This window comes from Erinaceus europaeus, chromosome 15 (assembly GCF_950295315.1).
Source record: "Erinaceus europaeus chromosome 15, mEriEur2.1, whole genome shotgun sequence".
Classification (NCBI taxonomy): domain Eukaryota; kingdom Metazoa; phylum Chordata; class Mammalia; order Eulipotyphla; family Erinaceidae; genus Erinaceus; species Erinaceus europaeus.
This window is the reverse complement of record NC_080176.1, coordinates 60,425,031-60,437,240: the sequence shown is the minus strand read 5'-3', so window position 1 is coordinate 60,437,240 and position 12,210 is coordinate 60,425,031. Positions and strand designations below refer to the sequence as shown.

Here is a 12,210-nt window from a genome sequence, read left to right as displayed (position 1 = left end):
AGGAAAGAAAAAAATTCAAGCATCACAGTTCTTGACTTTCAAGTATATTACAAATGGTAATTGAAACAGTCTAGTATTAGAACAAAGACAGGTACTCAGATTAACAGAACAGAGTCAAGAGCCCAGAACTAAAACCACACATGTCACCACTGTTACTTTCTGTATTTTTATATGGAAATCTAGCCCATGACAAAGAATTCAAAAGTAGTCCATGGAGGGAAGAAAGTGTCAACAATTGAATTGGGAAATTGAACTGCCATGGGTAGAAGAATGAACCTAGACCACCACTTAACAGCATACACCAAAATCAATTCAAAATGGATAGAAAACTTAGATATCATGCCCAATATTAGAAACTAAATTGAAGAAAACACAGGTGAAACACATCAATGTGTTTGGAGATACAACCCCAGGGGGCATGGGGAACTAGAGGAAGGATAAGCAAATGGAACTACAGCAGATTAAAAAACTCTTGACACTTAAACAAAAAAATTCATAGTTGGTGTATTGCACCAAAGTAAAAGACTCTGGTGTCTGTGTGTGTGTGTGTGTGTGTGTGTGTGTGTGTGTGTGTGTGTGTGTGGCAGTGGGGGGGAAGCACAGGTTCTGGAAAACGAAGACAGAGGACATAGTGTGGGTTGTATTGTTATGTGGAAAACTGAGAAATGTTATGCATATACATACTATTGTATTCACTGTCAAATGTAAAACATTAATCCCTCAATAAAGGGGGGGAAAGGAAAAAAAAGAAAATACAGCAAAGATGAAAGAAAACCAGTAATGATAGAAGTTGCTTGCAAATCACACAGTTGACAAGAGATTTATATTAAACATTTATTTTTTTAAAACAAAGCAAACAACTAAAAAAAAAAAAAAACACTAAGTAGTTCAGTGATGACTCCCCTCAACAACATTCCTTGGAAAACTGAACAAAATGAGAACTCACCACTGTAAAAAACAAACAAACAAACAAAAATCAGTAGGTAGGAAAATATATTAATTGATAGTTCTCTAAAGAAAACTTTCAAAAGACCCCAAAATACTCCGGATCTGTTATCATTAGGGAAACACAAATTAAGACCACAGTAATACACAAGCCTCACACCTTTGAGACTGGTCCAGATCAACACAGGAGACGAGAAATGGTGATGAACAATGGAGAAGAAGGCACCATTTGTGTCACAGAGTAGTGAGACCTCTGTAGGAAACTGTTTGGAGGGTCTTTCACAGATAGAAATGAAAAAACCTTATGGCCAGAAATACTGTTCTTACTATATTTGCAAAGGGCTTGGAAGCACTAACTGAGGAGAATATATGCACCTCCAAGTTTATAACTTCACTACTTATAATAGCCACAATATGCCCGAAGATAGAGGGCTGTATATGTCAATGGAATGCTACTGCACAATCAAAATAGACGAGATTGCATCCTCTGTGACAACTTAAATGAAACTGGAGGTGACTGTGACATGGTGTGTTATTTTAAATGCTCCAAGTGGTGGAAGGAATGTATCCTATTTGGAATTGTAATAGTAAGGTGGGGAAGACAACATAATGGCTATGCAAAAAGACTTCTGTGCCTGAGGCTCCAAAGACCCAGGTTCAATCCACCATACCACCAGAAGCCAGATCTGACTAGTGCTGTTAAAAATTAATTAATTAAAAATAAGTTTTTAAAAAAGTCTAATATTGAACATATTTCAGGCTTTTAAAATATCGTTTTCTAAGTTTAGTGACTATGTCTAAGCCTGTTGAGGTCAAGAATGGTGTGGAATCTCTGCTTTCTATTTATACAAGCGAAGGAATTTAGCATGTTTATTCTGACTAGAAATTCCTTCTCTCTATAAAATGTAAAATGACACCAAGAATTTCAAGTGCATTAGAATGATGACACATTTAACTTGTATCAGAAACCCACAAGATGAGTACTGAAAGTTACCTATCTTATAAATGAACAAACAGTGGCAGAGAGCAAATGAATTTATAGTAGTCAAATGGACACTTGTCTGCAGAAGCAGATTTTGTAACTAGTGAGGTTCTGAGCTCATGATTTCAGTTCATCTACTATCTCTAATTTATAACATCTTAATCTTAATAAATATTTCTATGGCCTCCTGCATGTTTGTAAAAATGTACAATCTTTCATCTGCACTACTCCAACCTTTAGGTTCACGATTAGTCAACAACTTGTCTGGCTTTATATGTTAACTCTCTTCTCAGCCATCAGGTTTCAGATGCTACTATGATGCCAACCAGACTTCCCTGGACAGACAACCCCACCAATATGTCCTGGAGCTCCGCTTCGCCAGAACCCTAGGGGAACACTAGGGAAAGAGAGAGGCAGGTTGGGAATAAGGATTGACCTGTCAACACCCATGTTCAGCGGGAAAGCAATTACAGAAGCCACCTTCTGCATCTCACAATGACCTTGGGTCCATACTCCCATTTTGTTAAAAAAATAGGAAAGCTATCAAGGGAGGGGATGGGGTACAGAGTTCTGGTGGTGTGAATTGTGTGGAGTTTACCCCTCTTATGCTATGGTTTTGTCAGTGTTTCCTTTTTATAAATAACATAAAATAATTAAAAAATAAAATTAAAAATAAAAGTTAAAAATGTGCTCACATAGTATACTTTCTGATATCTTTTATACTTGAGAACTAATGCTTTATTAGTTGAAGTTATGAAATAAAAATATGTTTGTTCAAAGATACACCATCCTATAGCCTTGGTTTTTTTGTTTGTTTTGTTTTGTGTATTCATTGATACAGAAAAGAATTTGTATGTCAGATGGATGCTATATTTTAAATTAGGAGCTAGGTGATGGTACACCAGGTAGAAAGCATGTTACAGGGCCAGGTAGTAATACACCTGATTGAGTGCACATGTTACAATGCGCAAGGATCCGGGTTTGAGCCCCTGATCCCCACCTGCAAGGGGAAATCTTTGCAAGTGGTGAAGCAGTGCTGAAGTTGTCTCTCTGTCTCTCTTTTTCTCTATTACAGCCTTCCCTCTCAATTTCTGGCTGTCTCTATCCAATAAATAAAGATAATAAAGAAAATAGCACATGTTACAATGAGAGCACCCGCGTTGAGTCCCCAGTCCCCACCGGCAAAGGAGTAAGCTTCATGAGCAGTTAAGCAGTGCTACAGATGTCTCTATTTCTTCTAATTCTCTTCACTCCCCTCTCAATTTCTCTTTGTACCTATCCAAAATAGACAAAAGTAAATAAATTAAATTTAAAAATTGGCATCAATTTTTTTTTTTTTTAAGACTTTTTAAGGGAGTCGGGCTGTAGTGCAGCGGGTTAAGCGCACGTGGCATGAAACGCAAGGACCAGCTTAAGGTTGCTGGTTAGAGCCCCCAGCTCCCCACTTGCAGGGGGGAGGTCTCTTCATAGGCAGTGAAGCAGGTCTGCAAGTGTCTATCTTTCTCTCCTCCTCTCTGTCTTCCCCTCCTCTCTCCATTTCTCTCTGTCCTATCCAACAACGACGACAACAACAATAATAACTACAACAATAAAACAACAAGGGCAACAAAAGGGAATAAATAAAAAAAAAAAAGACTTTTTAAATTAACCAAGCAGCAAAGTAATTATTCACAGAGTAACATTAGGGAAAATCCTGCATACTTCTTTTTAAAACTTTTTCCTTGTGATAACATAAATAAACTTACAGAACTAGCAGGCACTAAGAACATATTCTTGTGGCAAAAGAAACTGGTTAGAGGGGACGAGATGGTGGTACACTAGGTTAAGCACACATTGTGTGAAGTGCAAGGACTGACAAAAGGTTCCAGCCCTGGTTCTCTATGGCTTCAGAAGCAATGAAGCAGGTCTTCAGGTGTTTATCTTTCTCTACCTCTCTCTGTCTCCCCCCCCCCCCAGATTTCTCTCTGTCCCATCCAACAACAACAATAAAACAACGTCAGCAACAACAACAACAACAACCTTGGTGGAAAAAATGGTCACCAGGAGCAGTGGATTTGTAGTGTAGGCACTGAGCCCCAGCAATAACCCTCAAGGCAAACAAAAAAAAAAGAAGAAGAAGAAGAAGAAAGCTGGTTATGTTGTGAGTATGAGAAGGACATAAATGTGTGGAGAGAGGAAAGGGGTTCATAAGGTTTCCAGTCATGAACTGTCATGAATTTGACCAGTCTCTACATCCGTGAACGCAAATTGGTAGCTTAATGTTCTGTTCTGACAGATGGTTCTGTGGAAGCTTCAAAGGAGGAAAACAATCAAATAATAAAGTAAATAGTAATAAAGGGGTTGGAAAGCAACTCAGTAACAAAAGGATTAATAAGGGTAGAACAGACCATGACTACAAAGGCATAAGGAGAAAAAGAGACTACAGGGAAGGTAAATTCTCTCAGAATTGTCAGGGAATCACTTGGGAAGACTTCAAACCATCGTAGACATGGGAATGGGAGATTAGAAAGATATGCCAAGAGCAGTCAGAAACAGGGAAGCCCCAAGTGGCCTCTTCATCACCCAAATAGGAGTAGAAATAGAAACTAAGTTTTCTCATCATAAACTTGGCAGCATTCTAGTTATACATTTTACTGCGGAAGTGATGAGTCCCTTTTATTTACATGATAAGAAATGTTCTGCTGCTCAGAAATATTTCTAATTAATCACAGCAAATTAGGAACACAGGTGCTGGGCTCACAAGGCCAGGGTGAACATCCAACCTCCCTCATGTGTGATTGTGGAGACCCGTGCCAGTTACTTTACTTCTCAGTGCCCAGACTCCCTCATTTGGGAGATGCAGATAAACACTGGACCCATCTATCATATTCATGCAGCAATTCTGATGTGTTCAGATGTAAAGATATTTTGGTACATCCCCGGCACTAAGAAAAGATTCAGTAACAGCTACCTGATATTTTAAAGATTATTTTAAATAAGTATTTATTTGTTTATTTACTTATTAGATAGAGAGACGCCTGCTGCCCTGTTTCACCACTCATGAAGTTTTCCCCCGGCAGGTAGGGACCAGGGGCTTGAACTCGGGTCCTTGAGCACTGAAATGTTCAGGCCACCACCTGGCCCCCCAATTATGTAGAATTTTAGTTGTGAATTTGACTCTTTATTTTGCTCCAATAATCTAGCTCCTTCCTCAGGACTACCTATAGTCTTTATTTGTTTATTCAGAAACATTCATGTTTCTCATAATTGATTTGCTTTTGCTTCATATTATGGTAAAAATATCTCAGGCAAGTCCTCTAAATCACTGGTTTAATTTTCCATGATGCCTGCCATGTTCTTTAATGCCAATAATGTGTGCTTTGATCCTGCTAGTCCGATTTTTATTTTCTTGCCGTTGCTTATTTTGCCCGCCTCTTTCATCTCCTCTCCTGATGTTCTCATCTCATTACTTCCCTCCTAAGAGAACTTGCAATCACTCTTTTATGGAGACTGGATTCTACTGCTTCATACTAGGAATGCAGAACTGTTTTGAAATTTTCTTCCTCTTTTCACGTTAAGTGCCTTTTCATAGCAGTTCATTTTTATTGTTCTTTGATATGAAAATCTGCCATTATTTTAAGTGTTTTGTTTTTCATGGATCTCAATGATAAATGAGTGAATTGCTTCTTCTTCTTCTTGGAATGGGAGTGGAGCCAGATCTTCTGCCCACAGGCAGACTATGCTATTTGCCTGGCCTCTCTTTCTCTCTCTCTCCCTCTCCCTCTCCCTCTCTCCCTCTCTCCCTCTCCCTCTCTCCCTCTCCCTCTCTCCCTCTCCCTCTCCCTCTCCCTCTCCCTCCCCCTCTCCCTCTCTCCCTCTTTCCCTCCCTCTCTCTCCCTCTCTCCCTCTCTCCCTCCTTCCCTCTTTTTCTCTCTTCCTCTCACTTTGGGTTTGAGACAAATCCCTCTTAGTTTTGCAGAGGAACAATAAACTGCAGTTCTCAGTATCATTTCTTTCCAATATTGCACTTTTTTATATCTTGAGCTTTTATAATATGAACAAATAAAATGTGTGAAGACCCAGGGAATATCTTAGTATCAGTTTTCTTACTGTTCCATCTATACTTTTCTTTAGGTCATGTTTGTTCACTTATTCATTTATGCATCCATGGAGAAAGACTTAGATGTGAACTGCATGTTTATTCTAAATACTTGGGATAAAGCAAAAAATCTTGCCTTGAGTTTACACACATTAATAATACCAAAAATATTGTAATTATAATTTGGGAATTATGTAAGGAGTCAATAAGTGAACATGTACTACAGAGCAGAAAGAAGCCCAATCTGTGTAGTGGTCAAAACTTCTCTATGGAACTGGTATTTAAACTCATAACTGAAGAGTGAAATGGAAACTTGGGAGGAAGAGAAAATTTCTATGGAAATACATTCCAGAGAAGAGAAATGGTCTATGTAAATACATTCCGGAAAAGAGAAGTCAGCTATGTAAATACATTCCAGAAAAGAGTATGAAATATGAAAATACATGGCCTGAAATAAGCTATGATTTTGATTCCAGAGCAGAAAGTATAAGGGAAGTGGTGTGAAATGTCATTTCTAGAAAAGTAGCCAGGAGTCATTTTGTATAGAGTTCATAGGTTTTATTAAGATGACTGCTTTCTATATGCTAAAAATTATAGAAAGGCACAAGCCAGGTTTGGAAACCATGATTTCCCTGATTGGAGAACAGAAAAAGAATCATTATTAAAGCACTAATAAAAATATTTTTAAAAAAGAATTAGTGACTTAATCATGGACAAAGTGGAAACAGCCTATTACAGTAGTTTAAATAAGGTTGGAACTGGGTAAACTAGGAAGATACACAGAAGGCAAAAAGGACAGAACTTAGTGAAAGAATGGTGTAGAAGCATAAGAAGAGTTAGATCTTTTTTGTGTGTGATGTGCCTGGATAAGTTTTAGAAACTGGCTTAGAAAAATGAAACCAAACACCTGGATAGTAGTGAAGTTTGAGAGAAGTTCTTGAGGCATTCAAATAGCAATGCCACTGAAACAGTTGAAATTCTGGAGCTCAGACTGAAGGATTCAGCTCACTTTGTGAACAACATGAATTTGGCTGAACATATATGACCATGGATACTGTGAGAGCCAAAACATTTCCAAGGGAGAGAAATGGATGACAGTGGATTAGGGCTGACCATAGGAGAATCCCAAATCCATTAACTGGTGTGTATGTGGGGGGGTCAGTCAGGTAATCAGACCAAGTGGGAGTGGCCCTCTAAGTAGAAAGAGTCCAGAGAGCAGGACAAGAACTGAGAGAAGTAATGATCAACATGAAATAAGAAATTTGCTCATTCTTTAATTAAATTCCTTTTGTCTTATTTATATCATTTATTATTAATAGGAAGCAATCAATGAGAGGGGAGAGAGAGAGAGAAGAGAAAGAGATATCTACAGAACTTATGAAGATTTATTCCTGTAAGTGGGGACCAAGGGGCTTGAACCTGGGCCCTTGTACATAGTAACATGTGCACTCAACCAGGTGTACCACCACCTGGCCCTGAAATTTGATCATCCTAGCCTTTCTCTCCTTATTTGTTGTTCTGCCTAGGATTGTAAACAAACTGTTCTGGGTGTTTCCATCCATGAGTGGATACTGAAATGAAAGTACTACTTGGGGAGTGAAGGGAAAAAATAATTCCTGCTGGCAAGTTATTAGCCTACTCTGTGATCATATTCTGATAGTGTGTGTCTGGTGTTAGCAAGGGCAGGAAGTGGGAGAAGGGGTTGGTGTGGCAGTGGGGCCAAAGGGTCATCACAAGGACTGAGGGAGCAGACTTCAGATTCCATCTCCTCTTCACTAGCTAAGGAATCTTCGGCTAGTTTTCTGTGTCCATTTTCTTCCTCTGTGAGATGGGAATACAGTAGTACCACTCCCTATGGCTGTGAACATGCAGTGAACCAATATTTGCAAAGTATTCCTGACAATGCCTAGTATTTCAGAACACTCAGTGAGTCATATATACATATATTTTTTATTTCCAAGTAGACAAATTTGTTCTCTCTCGAGTGGACAGCCAGATGTGGCCACTAGCCTAATCTCCTGGCTAGCTCACTGCTACCATTCTCATAGCTATCCTGCCTCTTTCTGTGGATGTTACAGAATGGTAATAGACTTTACCCAGAGACTACTTTATTCTATAGTTTTAAAATTGTATTTATTGAAATAAGTACTAAAAGCAAACATCAGCCCTTCATAATAGAGCTACTTGTCACATAGACTGATAAGACCTTTTTGGTGTTCAATCAGTGTGGCCTCTTTCAAAAGTGAGCTATCAGGACTCTTCACAGCAAACTCATCAAGGTTGCTAACCCCGTGGCTCAATCATAAGTTAATACCATAGAATTTACTTTTTACCTTTTTTTTTTTTTTTTACTTCTTTGTATTTGTTTGTTTGTTTTAGTAAAACACTGCTCATCTCTGGTTAATGGTGGTATTGGGAATTGAACCTGGGACCTGGGGATCTCAGGCAGGAAAGTCTTTTTTGTATTTATTTATTTATTTTCTTAGAGATTTAATATTGATTTACAAAATTGTAAGGTAAAAAAGATATAATTCCACACCTTCCCCACCACCAGAGTTCTGTATCTCATCCCCTCCATTGGAAGCTGCAGTAATTCTCCCAAGGTTATATATACAGGCTGATTCTATAACTATCTATCTATGTCTATGTTTGTCTGTCTGTCTGTCTCTCTCTCCATATATATATATATATATATATATATATATATATATATATATATCTGCCACCCCCCAGTTTTTAATAGTCCTGTCTTCACTTCCTTTCTAGTTCGCCTTTACACTTATTCCTGCTTCCAAGTATCTTCCCTTTTTTTCTTTTCTTTCTCAGATAAGCAAAAACTGTGTCTGGTTTCCTGAAACATCATAGAATTTTCTCCAGTGTGGTAACCCATCACAATGAAGAGCTTATAATGTGGTGTACTGAACCCATACTCCTGCCATTTCATCACCTTAGAAGACAGTTTATTCAAAAACTTAGGTCTGTGGCCCTATTTTCCATAGAATAGGATCCATTCAGAAGTCACAAGTCAAACTGCCTAGAGTGAAAAGACATATTCTTCCTCCTGGTCACCTTCCCAGTTGCCTGACAATGAATACAATATTGATTCCAAGTGGCCCTCTGGGATAAAATTCCCATAAGTGAAATTTCTAGGCCCAAACACAGTGACGTTTGTAATTTTCACAGAAATCGCTAAATTGTCCTCCATATGAGCGAAAACAACATAGATCATCACCAGCAATGCAAAAGAAGAGCTTGTTTTCCCCACGATCTTGCCAACAGAGGTTTTATTTATTTATTTATTTATTTATTTATTTATTTATTTATTTATTTATTCTTTTGTGCTTTTGCCAATCTGCTAGGTAAAGAAAAAAGAAAGGGTTGGGGGAGGCAGGCGGTAGTGCAAGGGGTTAAGCTCACGTGTCCGAAGCATAAGGACTGGGCATAAGGATCCCGGTTCAAGCCCCAGGCTTCCCACGGCAGGTGAGTCCCTTCACAGGTGGTGAAGCAGGTCTGTAGGTGTGTCTTTCTTTCTCCCTCTCTGTATTCCCCTCCTCTCTCCATTTCTCTCTGTCCTATTCAACAACAATGACATCAACAACAACAACAACTACAATAACAATGAAAAATGACAAGGGCAACAAAAGGGAAATATAAATAAATATAAAAAATTCAAAAATTACAAAAAAAGAAAAAAGAAAGGGACCATAGCATCATTTCACACCTCTTTCTCTTACTATGTTTAAGGTGTCCATCCTTTCATTTGAGAGCTCTGTGTATCTCCAGGTCTGTTCAACGCCTGTCCAGATGCATCCTCTAAGCCCTAATGGGCTGTTCTTTGTCTCAACTACTGTAAGAACGCACCACCTCACTTTCATATTTTTGACATACCAAATTTGGAACCAAGCTTTTTCTTTTTGTTGGGGCACTTTCTGGTCTTAATTCCCCATTTAACAAACATGTATGTATGTCTATGTGGAGAAGCCATACATGAGCTTATTATCAGAAATAGAAACGACTAGGAGGAATTGACAATTTATAACTGACATTCCAACTCTTTTTTGTTGTTGTTGTTCTTCCAAGTGGTGGCTCTGGAAGATTCCCGTCATGTGTAGCAGAGTTTCATTTCTTCCCTGTTTTAAAAGAAATGTGCAAATTAAAGAATGTATATAACCACCTCACAGTGGTCCTCCCAGAACAATTAATTACTCTCAAGATAGGAGTTAGGAAAATGGTAGAGCAAAGAATAGAACTTGGGGGAAATTGTTCAGGAGGAATTGGCCTCACAACCATCTGTCAGTCACTGGGAAAGTCACTGGCAGAGAAGAAAAACGGCCAGGATTCTGTCATCGCTAGAGGGAAGGTAGAGTGTGTGTCATTCTTAATAGAGATGCTGACATGGTGGGCAAGATCCGCTCTGACATGCTCACTGCCAGGGAGAAAATGCACTCCCTGGGTATACAGATCTGATCTATGCCTTGAGTTAAAAATAGAAATGGTGAGCCCAGTGCAGGGACACTCGGACAGGAAGGAAACAGAGTGTAAGAGGCCAGGTGGTGCACGTTCAGATATGGCAGTCACTCTACAGCATCTTTGAAAGTAGTGCTCAGGAGGTGATTTGGATATGATTGCCAACCACTCAAAACAAAACCAGCACACTTTGGTTTTCCTCCATGCCCTTCAGCTTACTAGTGATGTGCCCTGACAGGCTGCTAAGCAGTTGGGTTCTGTTCCCTCTTCCGTAAAATGGAAAAGTGTGCAGGGAGACTGAAGGGCCTTTTCCACACACCTTCATTTGAAGGACTGAAGAGCCTTAGGCGGGGGTGGGGGGCAGGGGGTGAAGGACAGCATTGTCCAGTACCACCATCAATTTAGTTTCTAGGCATAGAATCTACACCTAAGTGGTATTCATCACTAACTGGAAATCATTGTCCCTTATTTGTGGTCTTCTGTCAAGTTGCTCATCATGTCCTAAATCTCCCCAACTGCTAAACACCAAAGGCATTCATCTCCCCTCCCTATCTCCTCCACTCCTACCCCAGTTTTCCATCAATGGAGTTCACAGCAAATCTATTCAATTTAAATATCAGCATAAGGCATATACTCAAAGGGCATGAAACATCAGTTCAAGGAGACGTTCATAGCTGTACTCTTCATAATAGTTAAGGAACTAAAGAAACCCAAATGCCAAGTTGAATTTTCCATCGGGACTTGGTGCCTGCACAATGGCCACTTCACTCACAGTGGTCATCTCTTCCTCCTCCACCTCCTCCTCCTTCTTGTTTTTGATATAGACAGACAAATATGGAGAGAGATAGTGAGAGAAGGAAGAGAAAGAGTGACACCTGCAGTCCTGCTTCACTGCTTATGAAGCAGGTCTCCCTTGCAGGTGGAGACCAGAGGTTTAAACTTGGGTCTTCACATATGGCACTGTGTGCTCTCCCTGGTGAGCCACTACTCAACCCCTCTTCCATTTTAAAATTCCGTATGCAGAGGTAGTGCAGTGGAGAAAGCATAGGATTTGTAGGCGAGAGGCCTCAAGTTCAATTCTTGACATCACATGTTCCAGAATGATGTTCTGATTCTCTTTCTCTTCACTCTATATTTCCTATTGCTCCATATCACATAAATAAATAAAGACAAAAAATCTCTTATGCAGCATCCCTGCTTGTAAAGATAGAGGTTTTACTTTTCATAATGATCAGAGTTTTTTCTTTTTTTTTTCTTTCTTTTTTTATTGGGTGATTACTGTAGATACTGTTGGTAGATGTGAAAATTTTCTTTGTTTTCTGCAAAACATGCTCACCTTCAGCCTGGGTCCTCCTCCACCAGAACCTGAAAGTTCCCCAGTGACACCCCAGAGTCCTTTACTTTGGTGCAATACACCAAATCCAGCCCAAGTTCTGCTCTGTGTTTTCCCTTTCTGTTGTTATTTTTAAGCTTCTGTCCATGAGTGAGATCATTTCACATTCATCCTTCTTTTGTGGCTGATCTCACTTAACATGATATCTTCAAGATCCATCCAAAATTGGGTGAAGAAGATGAATTCTTTCTTCTTCTTCTTTTGTTAATTCACCGTTATTAATAGCTGAGTAGTATTCCATTATGTATATACAGTTTTTGGCTATTACAAATTGTGCTGCTATGAAGATAGGTATACACAGGTCTTTTTGGTTGGATGTATTTAATTCATTAGGATACATTCCCT

General features: G+C 39.1%; 1 pseudogene; it reads left to right on the top strand.

Moving 5' to 3' along the window:
• The first annotated feature begins 886 nt into the window (after positions 1-886).
• Positions 887-971, top strand: LOC132533246 (small nucleolar RNA SNORD116; annotated as a pseudogene).
• Positions 972-12,210: the final 11,239 nt, after the last annotated feature.